Source organism: Colossoma macropomum, unplaced genomic scaffold, assembly GCF_904425465.1.
Source record: "Colossoma macropomum unplaced genomic scaffold, Colossoma_macropomum, whole genome shotgun sequence".
Classification (NCBI taxonomy): Eukaryota; Metazoa; Chordata; class Actinopteri; order Characiformes; family Serrasalmidae; genus Colossoma; species Colossoma macropomum.
In genome coordinates, this window is record NW_023494803.1 from 12,409,696 (window position 1) to 12,423,331 (window position 13,636).

General features: G+C 37.2%; 1 protein-coding gene across 1 annotated transcript in view; it reads left to right on the forward strand.

Annotated features, from left to right (window-relative positions):
* LOC118823547 (cathepsin L1-like) overlaps nt 1–13,636 on the forward strand; it is a 105,277-nt gene that overhangs the window by 14,301 nt on the left and 77,340 nt on the right. The window lies entirely within an intron of this gene.

Here is a 13,636-nt window from a genome sequence, read left to right on the forward strand (position 1 = left end):
CCATACAGACATGGGCCTCTCGTCAGCTGACAGAGCCTCTCCTCCTTGGACAGACGCGAAGAGACACACTACATAGGTTCATTGACTTTTTCACTCTCAATGGGTTCACGGGCTGTCCATGTTCTTGTAGTCATTCTGTTGCTTTGTTTATTTTTACGTTTACCACACTTATTTATGAGCTGATCTAGGTGTATAGACAGAGTTATAATTTGATCTAACGTCAGGTCATCGTCTCTACATGCCATTTCAGTCAGGATCTCAGAGTTCAGTCCTTGACGATACATAATTAGCCTCGTTCCACCCACTTCCAAGCTGCCAGGATGCGAAACTCTAATGCATAGTCCGCTACAGAGCGACTACCCTGACATAGCTTACACAACAATTTTCCGATTAATTTGCCATCATGTGGGTGATCAAAAACCAGTTGAAATTCCTTCAAAAACAAAGAATAAGAAATGGAGTGGACTCTTTGCCAGCTCACAGTAGGCCACTCTAGTGCTCTATCGGACAAACGTAAGATTCAAAATTAAATTTTAGCCTGATCCAAGCTAATGGGAGAGTTATCTAAAAATTAGAGCACTGCAACAAAAACCCCTGGCACTCATCTGGATCTCCATCAATTTTCTCAGGTTTACTTACTGGAAACTGTGAAGTGGGTGCCTCTGCTTGAGCTGGAGAGCTGGCTGGATTTGTTTCCGGTTCAGCGGGGCTTAAGGTCTGAAGCTGCTTTAATGCTAGCCACTAGTTGTGCCAACTGGGCTTGTTGCTCAGACTGTTGTTGAGCTAGTAACTCAAGTGAATGCATAACCCCACCACTTCCTGGTGACGGTCAAGTAAATGGCCCTGATCGGCAAAAGCTTTCTGAAGAGCCTCCGGATCCGCCGTCTGCATTTTAGGCGAGGTATTCTGTAATGAGGCAGAATAACTCAGACGCTTGCGGATAAAAAGAGAAAGTGAGGCTTTAATGTTAGAAATGTGATCAAAAAACATGGTCAGAGAACAGGCAAATGTCGAATCCAAAATGACAAAAGACACAAAAACACATACATAACCTGGCAAACAGGGTCCAAAGGGCAAAGGCAAAAGTCAAAATACCAAAACTCAGTCAGAACTAGAAAAACCACAAAACACAGATGAATACCACTCAGTAGCTCTTAGGACAAGTAGCAATACCTCACAACAAACTAGTCTACAAGCCCGGGCTTTAAACTAAGCTAATCATACAAGGACAGGTGTAACAAGTTAATACTCAGGAGACAGAGAGCAGTGATTGGAGCAAGATGGAGGTCTGAGGATCATGTGATCCCCCTGGGGATTCTGGGAAGTGGAGTCCCTAGAGACCTCTGAGCCTGAGGGCTGCGTAACACAGATCAATTAACCTCAAACGGGAATTCTGCTGTCGCTGTGCTACAGAGACTGTTGTTGAAAGAGACAGACAAGGATCAAAACTATGAACCAAACCCTGCACTTCTGCACTGCAGTGCTATTTGATGTAAGGTAACTAATGTAACATTGCTGGCTAATACAAGCTGTACATATATATATATATATATATATATATATATATATATGAATATAAGAAGTAAGAAATAGTTACTTGTACTCATACTGGGTCTGAAAAAAAATGATATCAGTATATCCCTAGTATAGATTAGGATTAATTAAATTGTAATCCATTTCAAACTGTGCTGTACCCATAGTTAGTTTGCCTGTTAGATAGTAGCACTAACAGTAGACAGGCAAATATGTCTACTTGGCTGTGTTTAATGTTAACATTTGTGTGTGCTAGAAAAAGCTCAAATAACATTGGGCCTCCAGCTATTCTTAAAAAGAATATTTGTCCTAAATCCCACTTATGCAGTTTTCTAAGATTCTGACATTCCCCAATGTTCTCTTATTTGGGATTTGTTCTTAGGTAAGAACAGAAGAGCACAAAGGCCAGAACAGTTCTGTGCTTTAAAAAACATTTCAATAATCTGATGTTGACTTTTTCTCAGAACCTTTCTCAAGAACAAATAAAAAAAAACTTAGGAAGGAAGATATTAGTGAATTAGGCCTATTCACATGAATTATTTTTACCCATACTGTCACTACTTCAACGTTTGATTTTTTACAAGGCTTAAGTCTTCTCATTCGCCAGCTTCTTATTCTAATTTTCCTGTTCCACCTTAATTGGTGCCTACAGCACCAGAATGTAACTGCTTTACCGTTTAAGGTGGAATGGGAAAATTTGAAGAAGAAGCTGGTGAATGAGAAACTGACTTTCGCCTTATGACTTTTTAGTGTTTGTCAGTTTCTCGCTGGAGATTAATCATATCAGGAAACCAGCTGGAGTGATTATAAATGCAAATAAGTCCATTCATCTCCAAATCATCAATGTTCGTCTTTAATTTTTATCTACTAGCTAGACGAGATTGTTGTTTTGCTGTGGTGACCAGCAGTCTGCGCGCTGATCTTCAAGGTTAAAGGGTGAATTAGGAGGTCTAGATTAATGGCAGTGTTTGTTAAAACTGTGTTAGAACTATTAGCAATGCTTTATTTTACTGCAAAGGAGGATTTTTCTTTCATTTTATTTTTCTATTCTAGTAAATAATTAGATTTTTCTAAAATTTTAGTTTTCTTATTGGTTACTATCTAAGTTGGTTCTTTTACTTTATTTTAATGTATGTTTATTATATATTTTATCAACATTATGCCTGTTCTCTATTTAAGCTCTTATTTTATTTTATTTATTCTTATATTATTTTAATTATTTTTAATATAAATCTTTTTGTCTTGATTTTCATTTGTTTTAGTTGGTAAATTTCATTTCAACTTTTTCAATCCCATGTTATTTGTTAAGCTATACTGTAAATGAGGGTCATCCTCAATGCACTTCCAAGTCGAAATAAAGGTTGATTGAATGATTAATTAAAAGGCTAAAATATATTTAAAAGTCCTAGCCAGCATTGACTGCTCAAATACATTATACTGGGAGAACATTTTACAGTCATTTTTCAAACTAGCTTTGGATTAGGTATTTCACAATATCCAAAGCAGCCTTTGGAAAGCTATGTGGCATGATCGGAAAAGTTTGCCAAAAATCTGGTGGTTGGAAAAACAGCTCATGTCAAGTGTCAATCGTGAACAATCCTCAGCATTGAAAGTTGAGATGCTGAAAGTTTCTCCTGTTTGTTTTGTCTGTTAAAGATTCCTCTTTGGCTGGCTCAGCTGTTCAGCCTTTTTTCATAAAAGCTACACCATTTTGTTTTCTGGTGCTTTTGCTAGTACAGCCATGAAACACGCAGCATACCATGGCTATATTTTATGTGTCAGGATGCTTTATTAACTATTCTGCAAATATCTTAACAAGCCAAATCTTCTTAAATGTAGTCAGTAAGTCTAATATTTCCCATTATGAGACTGTTGTAAAAATATTACAAGGTTATTCCTGTTTCTGTATAATTTTACTTGTTTTAAATAATTTTATCTAGTAAAAGTGTCTTATTCCATTGGCCAATTAGTTTACTTGTTTCAAGAAATAATGAAGATAATTTAGCTTATTTCAAGAAGCAATGCTTCAAACAAGTAAAGTGATCTGCCAATGGAACAAGATGCTTTCATAAGATAAAACTGCTTAATATTGAGTAAAAAATGTCTAGGAAGGAGTTAAATAATCTTGCAATATTCTTATGACGGTCTCATAATGAGAAATAGTAGATATATTGAATACATTTAAGATGTTTACTCTTGATAAGATTTTTTTGCAGTGTAATGCTGTACAATGAAGATGGCTCTATGAGCACTGCTGTCAACAATATGACGGTGGTGACAAGTGTGATGTCAACTGAATACTATCTATAGGTCAAATTTGAAACTTTAGCCAAAGTTACAATAATACTAATTGAGTGTTAACATTTTTATGCAGTTTCCAATGTTATGTTAGCAACTAGCTAACGACTACCTAGTACTGTGTTTCCCACACTGGGTTTAATGCTTCCTGTAGCAGATCAAAAAGATACTTACCTTGTTTGTAGCTGTTTTACAGTGAATTCATTAGTAGAAGCAAATTTAATGCCTGAATAATAACAAACAATAACATTTTTGGGTTACAGTTTTTTTTCAGTCACTTATTATTGAACACTTCAATCATAAAATTAAAGAAAAAAAGTCAGCAGTTGCTTTTTTAACTTTTCCTTTTCAATTTGGAGTGGTGTTAGCTTTAGTTAGGCCACTGCAGTGCTTCTATCCTTTTAATAAAATAAGCATCGTCTAAAAAAATAAAATCAGTGTGAAATATTCATGTTTTGACTGATAAAAATATCTAATAAACTCTGTCAGCATTCGCAAAATTCACATGTGTTTTGGCTTTGATTATTGCTGTATTTCCATTTTTTCGTGCTTTAATTGTAGAAAATTTTGCCAAGTCCACTGAGAAATAGCTGACACACAGTTGGTTGTTCTGTCTACAGAGTCTTGATCATTAGAAGAAATGGAAATGTATAACTGGGTGTCATCAGCATAGCTATGAAAATTATATTATGTTTTCTAATGACACCACGTAGTACAAGAGAAAAGCAAAGGCCCTAAAACTGAACCTTGAGGACTCCACAAGAAATCTTTTTGATGAATGATTTCCAGTGAAACCACAAATTACCTATTACCTAAATATGATTTAAACTATTCTAAAACTGTGCCCGAGAGGCCGATCCAGCATTCAAGATGTTGGATTAGAATCTTGTTGTCAATGGTAAAAGCTGCATTAATATCTAATAAAACCAGAATAGAACTCTCAATACTATGGTTAGAACGAAAACCTGACCGAAACTTCTCATAAAATTTGTTTGACATCAGATACGCATTTAATTGTTTGAAAAAACTTTTTCTAAGACTTCACTTAAAAAGGCAGATTTGAAATTGGTCTAGAATGATTCAGTATGGAAGGATCCATGCTGATTTAGTATGGAAGGATCCAGGCTTCACCAACACAGTTTTAAAAGCGTCTGGAAAAACACCTGTTGACAGAGAACAATTTACAGTAGTTACAACATCACTGTGAACACAATCAAAAACTTATCACAAAAACAATCAAAAATCTTAAGGAATGAAGTAGGAACAGGGTCAAGAGCACATGTGGATGAACTTATTTTGTTTGTTGTTAATTTTTGAAAATAGAAGGATATATTCCATTAAAGGACACAGTGTGTGGTGGAAGTTTAGAATTCTAAATTGGAGGCTTAATGTTGTGATCCAGTCCAAAATGATGAACAACAAATTAAACCCAGTCACCCCTGCCTTACCCCAAAGATGGTCCATTAGCCAAGGCTTGTCTGGTGTCTGAAGTTTGCTGTTTTAGTTTTAGCACTAAAGCTACATGGCTAATGTAGTCAAAAAGTAATTGATGCTGGATCTCCACCAATTAGCATGGTGCTAACTGCATGTGGAAAGCATCACACTGTTGGTTAGCCCTGTTTCTTCTAGTTTATTTTTCCTCTAAACAACACAAGCACACACAGACTGTTAAATTGACTTTGGGAGTTTTTGCACTCTTTAGGCAGATTTCCTAAAAGTGCCTCTGATTATCATCTACCAGATTATCATCGGGTCACTTTGCACTGGTGATGGTGGTGGCCAGTTTAGCGGGTCATCTAATAAGAACTTCCATGCAATTGAACAAATGGTGCAATACCATTTGTAAATAATTAGCATAGCATAATATAAATCTGTTAGGATTATGGTTCACATACAAGCCAGTTTCCAACAAACAAGAGTTTTTGTTTTAATTCTTCTTTGTTTTAAATTCAAATTGTGGGTCATTATGATAAAATACGATTTCTCATATTTCTTCCTATTGTATTTCATTCTTAATCAATCTGTTGAATCTCCACCCTCAAAGACCTTTACATCTAGGATGAGGAAGAGGGCAGAGATAATCATGGATGACCCCTCACTCCCAGTCAATCTCTCTTCCAGCAGTTTCTATGTCAGTGGAGACCAAGAATGAGAGCTCTAAAGACTCGGACCATCCGCCACCTCCACAGCTTCTTTCCCCAGAACGTCATCCTCCTAAACTAGAAGTTTCTCACATCCCTCTGCTTTGAACTGCTGCACACACTTTATTACACACATTGTAATGTATATAACCACTGTATATACCGCACCATATTCCTCTGAATATGAGCCTCTCACACTTCTCTCTACTGTAGTACTTACGATTATTACACATATGCACATATATATATATATATATATATATATATATATATATATATATATATGTGTGTGTGTGTGTATATATTCATTTGCGGCTTAATTGTTTTGCTGCACATACTGTATATATGTACCTCCTATACTTAATTCCCATCACACTTTTATTTTACTCACAGACTGTTTGTGTACTGTCTGTTTTATGTTTGTATAAAGCACGTCTTTTTAACATTTATGTTACTGCGTTTAATTTTATGTTGACACCTGCAACAAAAAAAGGTCTTTGTACACCTGATACTTGGCAAATAACGATTCTGATTATTTTTTTGAGATTTTCTGTTGAGACGGTGGCAGGATGGATGAAAGAAAACTTAAAAACAATAATAAAAACCCACAAAAGATAAAGGAAAAAATGCAACTGCTGATTTTTTTTTTTTGCTTCATTGTTAAATAAAACTGATCAGACTGTAACCTCCTTCTTGACGGTTTCGTGGTCTCTCTCCAATCTCTAGAAAAACAACATTTAATAGAATAAACTCACATCAACTAATAATGTAGTATCACAGTGATTCAAAATGTTAAGCACCTTCATTGGGCCTCATTCACCAATCGTTCTTAAGAAGAAATTTCTTTTTAAACCCACTTACGCAGTTTTCATAAAGACATTCACCAATGTTTTCTTATTTGGGATTTGTTCTTAGGTAAGAACAGAATCTACACACACTCAAGAGCACAAAGAACACATCATGATTTTTTATTAGGACCTTTCTCAAGAAAACACTTAAGAACAAATTTAGGAAGATACTGGTGAATGAGGCCCAATGTTATTAAACTTGCACAGTGCAATGAAATTCGTTTCTTTGCTTTTCCCAGTTTAGGATTAAGTGCCTCGCTCAAGGGCACAACAGTGGCAACAGTGGACCTGTGATCAATAGCCTAGACTACAAAGATGCCTTTTCCAACTATTTCAAGGCCCAATCCCATTTCTTCTTTTTCCCCTACCCCTTGTTTTCGTGTGTCACCCTAACCCCTTTGAACTGAGTTACAAGGGGTAGTGGTTGAAATTACTTATGAAATGGGACAACCCTCAAATTAAAAAAAAAAAACATCGTTTTATTAACGGGCCACTAGCAGTGCTCTGTAGGCGACCCGACCCGTCTTCAGTGATAGCAGAGAAGGGAAAAGTTCAGCTCCTCACTGCTGGGCTTTGGTTACATTTAGGGCATCATATGCCTTCAAAGAGGGGTTTAAGACAATTATTTATTATCTCCCACCTCTAATTCTTTGGTGATACGAAGCTGAAGTCAGCTATTTGCCAGCTTCTTGGTCAAATTTTCCCGTTCCACCTTAAATGGTGCAGCAGTTACATTCTGGCACTTCAGGTGTCCATACTGCCAGACTATTTAAGGTGGAACGGGAAGTTAGCTAGCTAGCTACCGAAACATTAGCATGCTATTAGCGATTTTTTATGCTTGTTATGAAGAAAACGACCATAATACTTTGAAATGACATTAAACTAAGATAATCCGATAGTTATTGTAATTTTTTAATGTAGAAAATACTCACATTTGTGGGTTTCTTTAGTCGCTGGCATGGCCATCTTGCCAGTTTTTCTTTTTTTATGATAACACTCCATTTGGAGTCTCTGAAAAACCTCCATTTGGAGGGCCATGTAGCCCTAACACTTCGCCCTACCCCTCAATCTCAACAAAAATTGGGACACCCTAACCCTAGACGTGAACACGCAAAACAGAGGGCTAAGGGCTAAGTGGTAGAGGCTAGGGGTGAAATGGGATTGGGCCCAAGTGTTGAAAATAATACAAGTGAACTTAATTGTAGTTACAGTTAATATAGTAATTCATTAAAATATAATAGTAGATTACTTGAACAGTTCAGTAATAAGATCAAATTTCCATACTTCTCCACTTTCCCCAAATGCAGCCAATCAGCTGAGACACATCTGGTGTCAAAATTTAGCTTTTTTAGTTCAAAACCATAACAATGTGGTTTAGAAAAAGAAAAAAAATGTGAGAAAGTAGTTGAGAAAGCACTAGTCCAGGGGTCGAAACCCAAACCCAAACGTTAAGAAGAGCCATTTTGTTCTTTCAGGAAAAATCAAACCACCTTGGGAGCCAATTTACCATCTTGGCTGTAAATATGTATCAGTATGTGCTAATGTGCTAGTATAGGCTAACAAAGTCAATATGAACAAAAACACAGACTTACTTTGCACTGCTTTAATCTTTAACTCAGCTATAGCTGCTTTTCTCGCATCTCCAGCAGGAAACTTTTCCAAAGTAGAATAGTTTCTTGTAAAATGTTTCTAAACCTTTGACATTTCCAGAAGCTGAAGTCAGCTTCTCATTCACCAGCTTCTTGTTTGAATTTTCCCATTGGGAAAATGGATGGGAATGAATGGGGAAATTCGAATGAGAAGCTGACTTCAGCTTTAGTGTCTGACAATTCCTTGTTGCAGATTATGAACGCAAATAAGTCCATTTGTCTCTAAATTATCCATGCTCATTCAAATCATTCTCTTTAGCGTTTTGTTAGCTACTAGCTAGACGAGACTGCGTTGTCTGCATTGCTATGGTGACCAGCACTCTGCGCTGATCTTCAGGGTTAAAGGGTAATTTGGCAGTTCTACATTAACTCCAGCGTTTAAGACCATTTAGTGTTAAAACTGTGTTTGAACGATCAGCAGAGCTTTATTTTACTGCAAAGAAGGATTATTTTATTTTTACCTAAATATCTAATTCTGCTGTGGAGCCGCAACAGGGCAGTAAAAGAGCTGCATGTTGCCGACCCCTGCACTAGTCAAACTCCGCTTCCATTGTGTAAATTCTCTCGGCACGTGACCGAGTCACACTCTGCTGGTGGGTTGAAAAGTATTTTGGCCCAGTATATGAAATAGGAATCAGTGTGCAGGAAAGCATGACCATTCCGAGGACAAACTAAAACTAAAATGGATATAAATTATGTAGTGTGCATTATAATGCAATAAAGATGGCATTATGTCAGATGTCCTGTGAGTATCTGTATCTGCACCTGAAAGTGCCTGTGACAAACCTTCATAGGCAAATAAGCTTACATTCCTAGGAAAAAGATGAATTCATTGAAGAGAACTGATGTTTTATATGTTAAGAAAGTGGAAGTAGGTAATATATTTCAGAGGAAGGCAAACTAGTGTTATCTGATTCTGCGTCATAGAAAAGGTTAACCACAAACGTCCTCCCTTTACTGGCGGTTTGCAGGGTGTTTCATTGAACCACTTCTCTGTCTCTCTCTCTCTCTCTCTCTCTCTCTCTCTCTCTCTCTGTGGACTCAGGTGCAGGTGAAAGCATGGTGGTATAATTTTTACTTTACTGTTAGTACTGTTGGATGCAAGCACATTTCCCATTTTGTCCCAGATGTTACTTTGGATTTTGGAGGTCAGAAGTGATAGCATCTGGCTTTATTGGAGAAAAAGGCAGCCACAGAACAAAATCGTAGTTCAAATTTCAAACAGTGGGAAAAACTGTTCTGTTGAAGTAAAGTATTTGATGAAATAATGAACCTGATCTGATGACTGATGACTTTACTGCATTTTAAAAATATTTTACTGAACATAAGCACAGCAATAATCAGAGCAGTTATGCATGTTATGAATTCTGTGAATGCTGACAGTTTATTAGATATGCTTACCCGTCAGAAACAGTAACATTTCACAACTTTAAAAGCTGATAATTAAAAATTCAAGAAAAAACAATTTAAAAATGTAAAAGATAAAGCAAAACATTGCTGACTTTTTTTCTGCATCATTCAATAAAACAGATCTGATCAGACTGTAATCTCCTCCTTGAGGGTTTCATGATGCCTCTCCAATCTGTAGAAAAACAACATTTAATAGAATTAGTTCACATGAACTGCTGCGTCTGTATTGTTGTATTAAAGTGATTCAAAATGTACCTTCATACCCTTCTTAAGAAGAATTTTAAAACCCACTTACGTAGTTTTTGACAAAGATTCTGACATTCACCAATGTTTTCTTATTTGGGATTTGTTCTTAGGTAATAACAGAATCTACACACACCCAAGAGCACAAAGATGAGAACAGTTCTGCGCTTTAAGAACGCGCCATGAATCTGACGTAGGTTTTTTCTCAAGAGCACACTTAAGAACAAATTTAAGAAGATACTGGAGAATGAGGCCCAATGTTATTATACTTGCACAGTACAATGAAATTATTTTCTTTTCCCAGTTTAGGGTCAAGTACCTCGCTCAAGGGCACAACAGTGGACCTGTGATCAATAGCCCAGGCTACAAAGCTGCCATTCTCCAATTATTTCAAGTGTACTTAAATTGAACTGAATTGTAGTTACAGTTAATATAGTAATTCATTGAAATAATAGTAGATTAATTGAACTGTTCAGTAAAAGATCAAATTTCCATGATTCTCCACATTCCCTAAATGTAGCCAATCAGCTGAGACATGTCTGGTGTCAAAATTTTGCTTTTTTAGTTTAAAACCATAACAATGTGGTTTGCAACACAGTATGATTCACTATGAACTATATAACATAAAACTTATCTATGTAGCTAAGAAAGGGAGCAGCCATTTAGGACCACCAGAATCATTTCTTTCCTGTGAAAAATTTGGTGTTGTTCCATGCAAGACGACCAGAGACGGTGGAACGGAAAATTACAATAAGAATCTGCCAAATGGAAAGCCAACGTCAGCCTCATCCTCTTAGCTACAGTTTGCAGTGGGCACAGCGAAGACAGAAGAAAAGAAAACAGTCCTTACCTCAGATTCACTTCTGTGAAGTGTTATCTGTAAAAATGATACTGCTGTAGATTTTAGAATAAACAGTGATTCAAAAAGATTCATCTGATTTCAAAATGATTTATTTCACCTGTAAATCATTACAGAACAATGCAGTACATTGTAAATGGTTTAAGGGAGCATAAAATTTATTATATAATGTTACAAGTGCTCAATATGAACCTCCTCCATTTTCACTTTGCACATTTTGCACCTTGCATTTTACTTCCATTTTACAATTGCCATGTGTACACTGCACATTTCATATCTTCATTGTGTTTATAGTGTATATTTCATAGATTGATTTTTTGTTATACTTTTTTCCACAATATTGCTCTTTTATTTGACTACTGTTTCTTATTACTGTGTTGCTTCATGTGAGCAGGCAGTTATCCAAGGATTTCACTGCCTGTATGACCATGAATGTGACAAATAAAACTTTGAAACTAATTCCCGCTGTATGGACAACATCAACGCGATCAAATTCATTCCCTACTCGTTCTTCATCAGAAACACAAGGTCGCCCTGTGCTCTTCCCTTTACATAAATAACCTTTTTCTTGAAACTGTTGGTACCAACGACGAACACTGTTGGAGGTTCACTGCTGACGAAAATCATGCTGCACAGTTATGACTGATTCACTCTTATAGAACTGGAGAACGCAAAACACTTTCTGCTCAGGGGTCGCATCTCCTTACAGACTGAAGGGAGCCATCTTCTGGTGACAGTCAAACTCTATGACCCCCTCTTTGAATTGGTATGTGATTGGTTCCTAGGCGCCTCACGGTTGTAAAAATATGGCGCTTTGAAATCGGATCAATCTTTTTGAATCACTTTGTACCTCTGGAGAACTTCTTTTGTAATCATCAGGCAAAAAATGGTCACCACATGTGAGAGCATGCCAAATCACCAGTGTATTTCTTTGTTCTAGTTTAGTGAAACACCTAATTTTCATATCATTATTCAGTATGCAACTTCTGACAATAAGCAAGCCTTAGGTGTTACCGTGCTGACACTGCATACCTATGTGATGATGTAGTACCGGAAACAGGACGTTATGTGAATGATAATTATAGGATTTCAATTTTAGCTTAAATGTACAAATAAAGATCATGCCATTAGTAATTATTTTATAAAGCGCTTATTAACTAGCAATATGTATTGCTTATCAAAAAGCAAATATGTGAAGAATTTGGCATGTATTTGAGGAAATGGTTTTGGTGACGATTTACTTCCAGTGTTTGTTAACTAAAGAAGCAAAACTTGTACGACAAACATGTCTTGCATGATTGAGTGCATTTGGGGTGAGTGGAATTAGATTTTTTTTGTCAGAATTATTTGTTTAAACATTTACACTGATCAGGGATAACATTATGACCACATCCTTGTTTCTACGCTCATTGTCCATTTTATCAGCTCCACTTACTATATAGGTGCACTTTGTAGTTCTACAATTACAGACTGTAGTCCATCTGTTTCTCTGCATACTTTGTTAGCCCTTTTTATGCTGTTCTTCAGTGGTCAGGACCCCCATGGACCCTCACAGAGCAGGTACTATTTGGGTGGTGGATCATTCTCAGCACTGCAGTAACACTGACGTGGTGGTGGTGTGTTAGTGTGTGTTGTGCTGGTCTGAGTGGATCAGACACAGCAGTGCTGCTGGACTTTTTAAACACATCAGTGTCCCTGCTGGACTGAGAATAGTCCACCAATCAAAATATCCTGCGTCCTTTGGGCAGCGTCCTGTGACCACTGATGAAGGACTAGAGCATGACCAACACAAACTGTTCAGCAGCAGATGAGCTATCGTCTCTGACTTTACATCTACAAGGTGGACTGACAAGGTTGGAGTGTCTAACATAGTGGACAGTGAGTGGACACAGTGTTTAAAAAGTCCAGCAGCACTGCTGTGTCTGATACACTCAGACCAGCGCAACACACACTAACACACCACCACCATGTCAGTGTTACTGCAGTGCTAAGAATAATCCACCACCCAAATAGCACCTGCTCTGTGAGGGTTCATGGGGGTCCTGACCACTGAAGAACAGGGTAAAAGGGGGCTAACAAAGTATGCAGAGAAACAGATGGACTACAGTCTGTAATTGTAGAACTACAAAGTGCACCTATATAGTAAGTGGAGCTGATAAAATGGACAATGAGTGTAGAAACAAGGAGGTGGTCATAATGTTATGCCTGATCGGTGTACTTTGCTTCTTTAGTTTTACACTGGCGCTACAAGGCTGATGTAGCTAACAAGCAGGGCCGTTTCTCGATATAAGCAGGATAATTAAGTTGTTTAGGCCCCGCAGACACCAGGGGGAGCAGTACTGACACACCAGACTTCCAGCAGAGGATAAATGGGTGCATGCAACCCAGGAAGACTTGTACAGACTCTAGAGTGACATCACTGCAGATATGACCAGAGAGGACGGACAAACACGGAGAAATTCAGCTACACATTTTTAATTTTGTCTCATGTTTGTATTTTTTGTGTTGTGCACTTTGTACAGGGTGTAAAATAAAACAAAAAGACTCAAAGTACAAAATCCCACAAATCAGTATAGAGGTGTGCTTTCCAGCAAATACTGTGATTAGCTCAGTTCTTTAGTAGTCGATATCAACTTTAATGATGTTTAAAGGAGT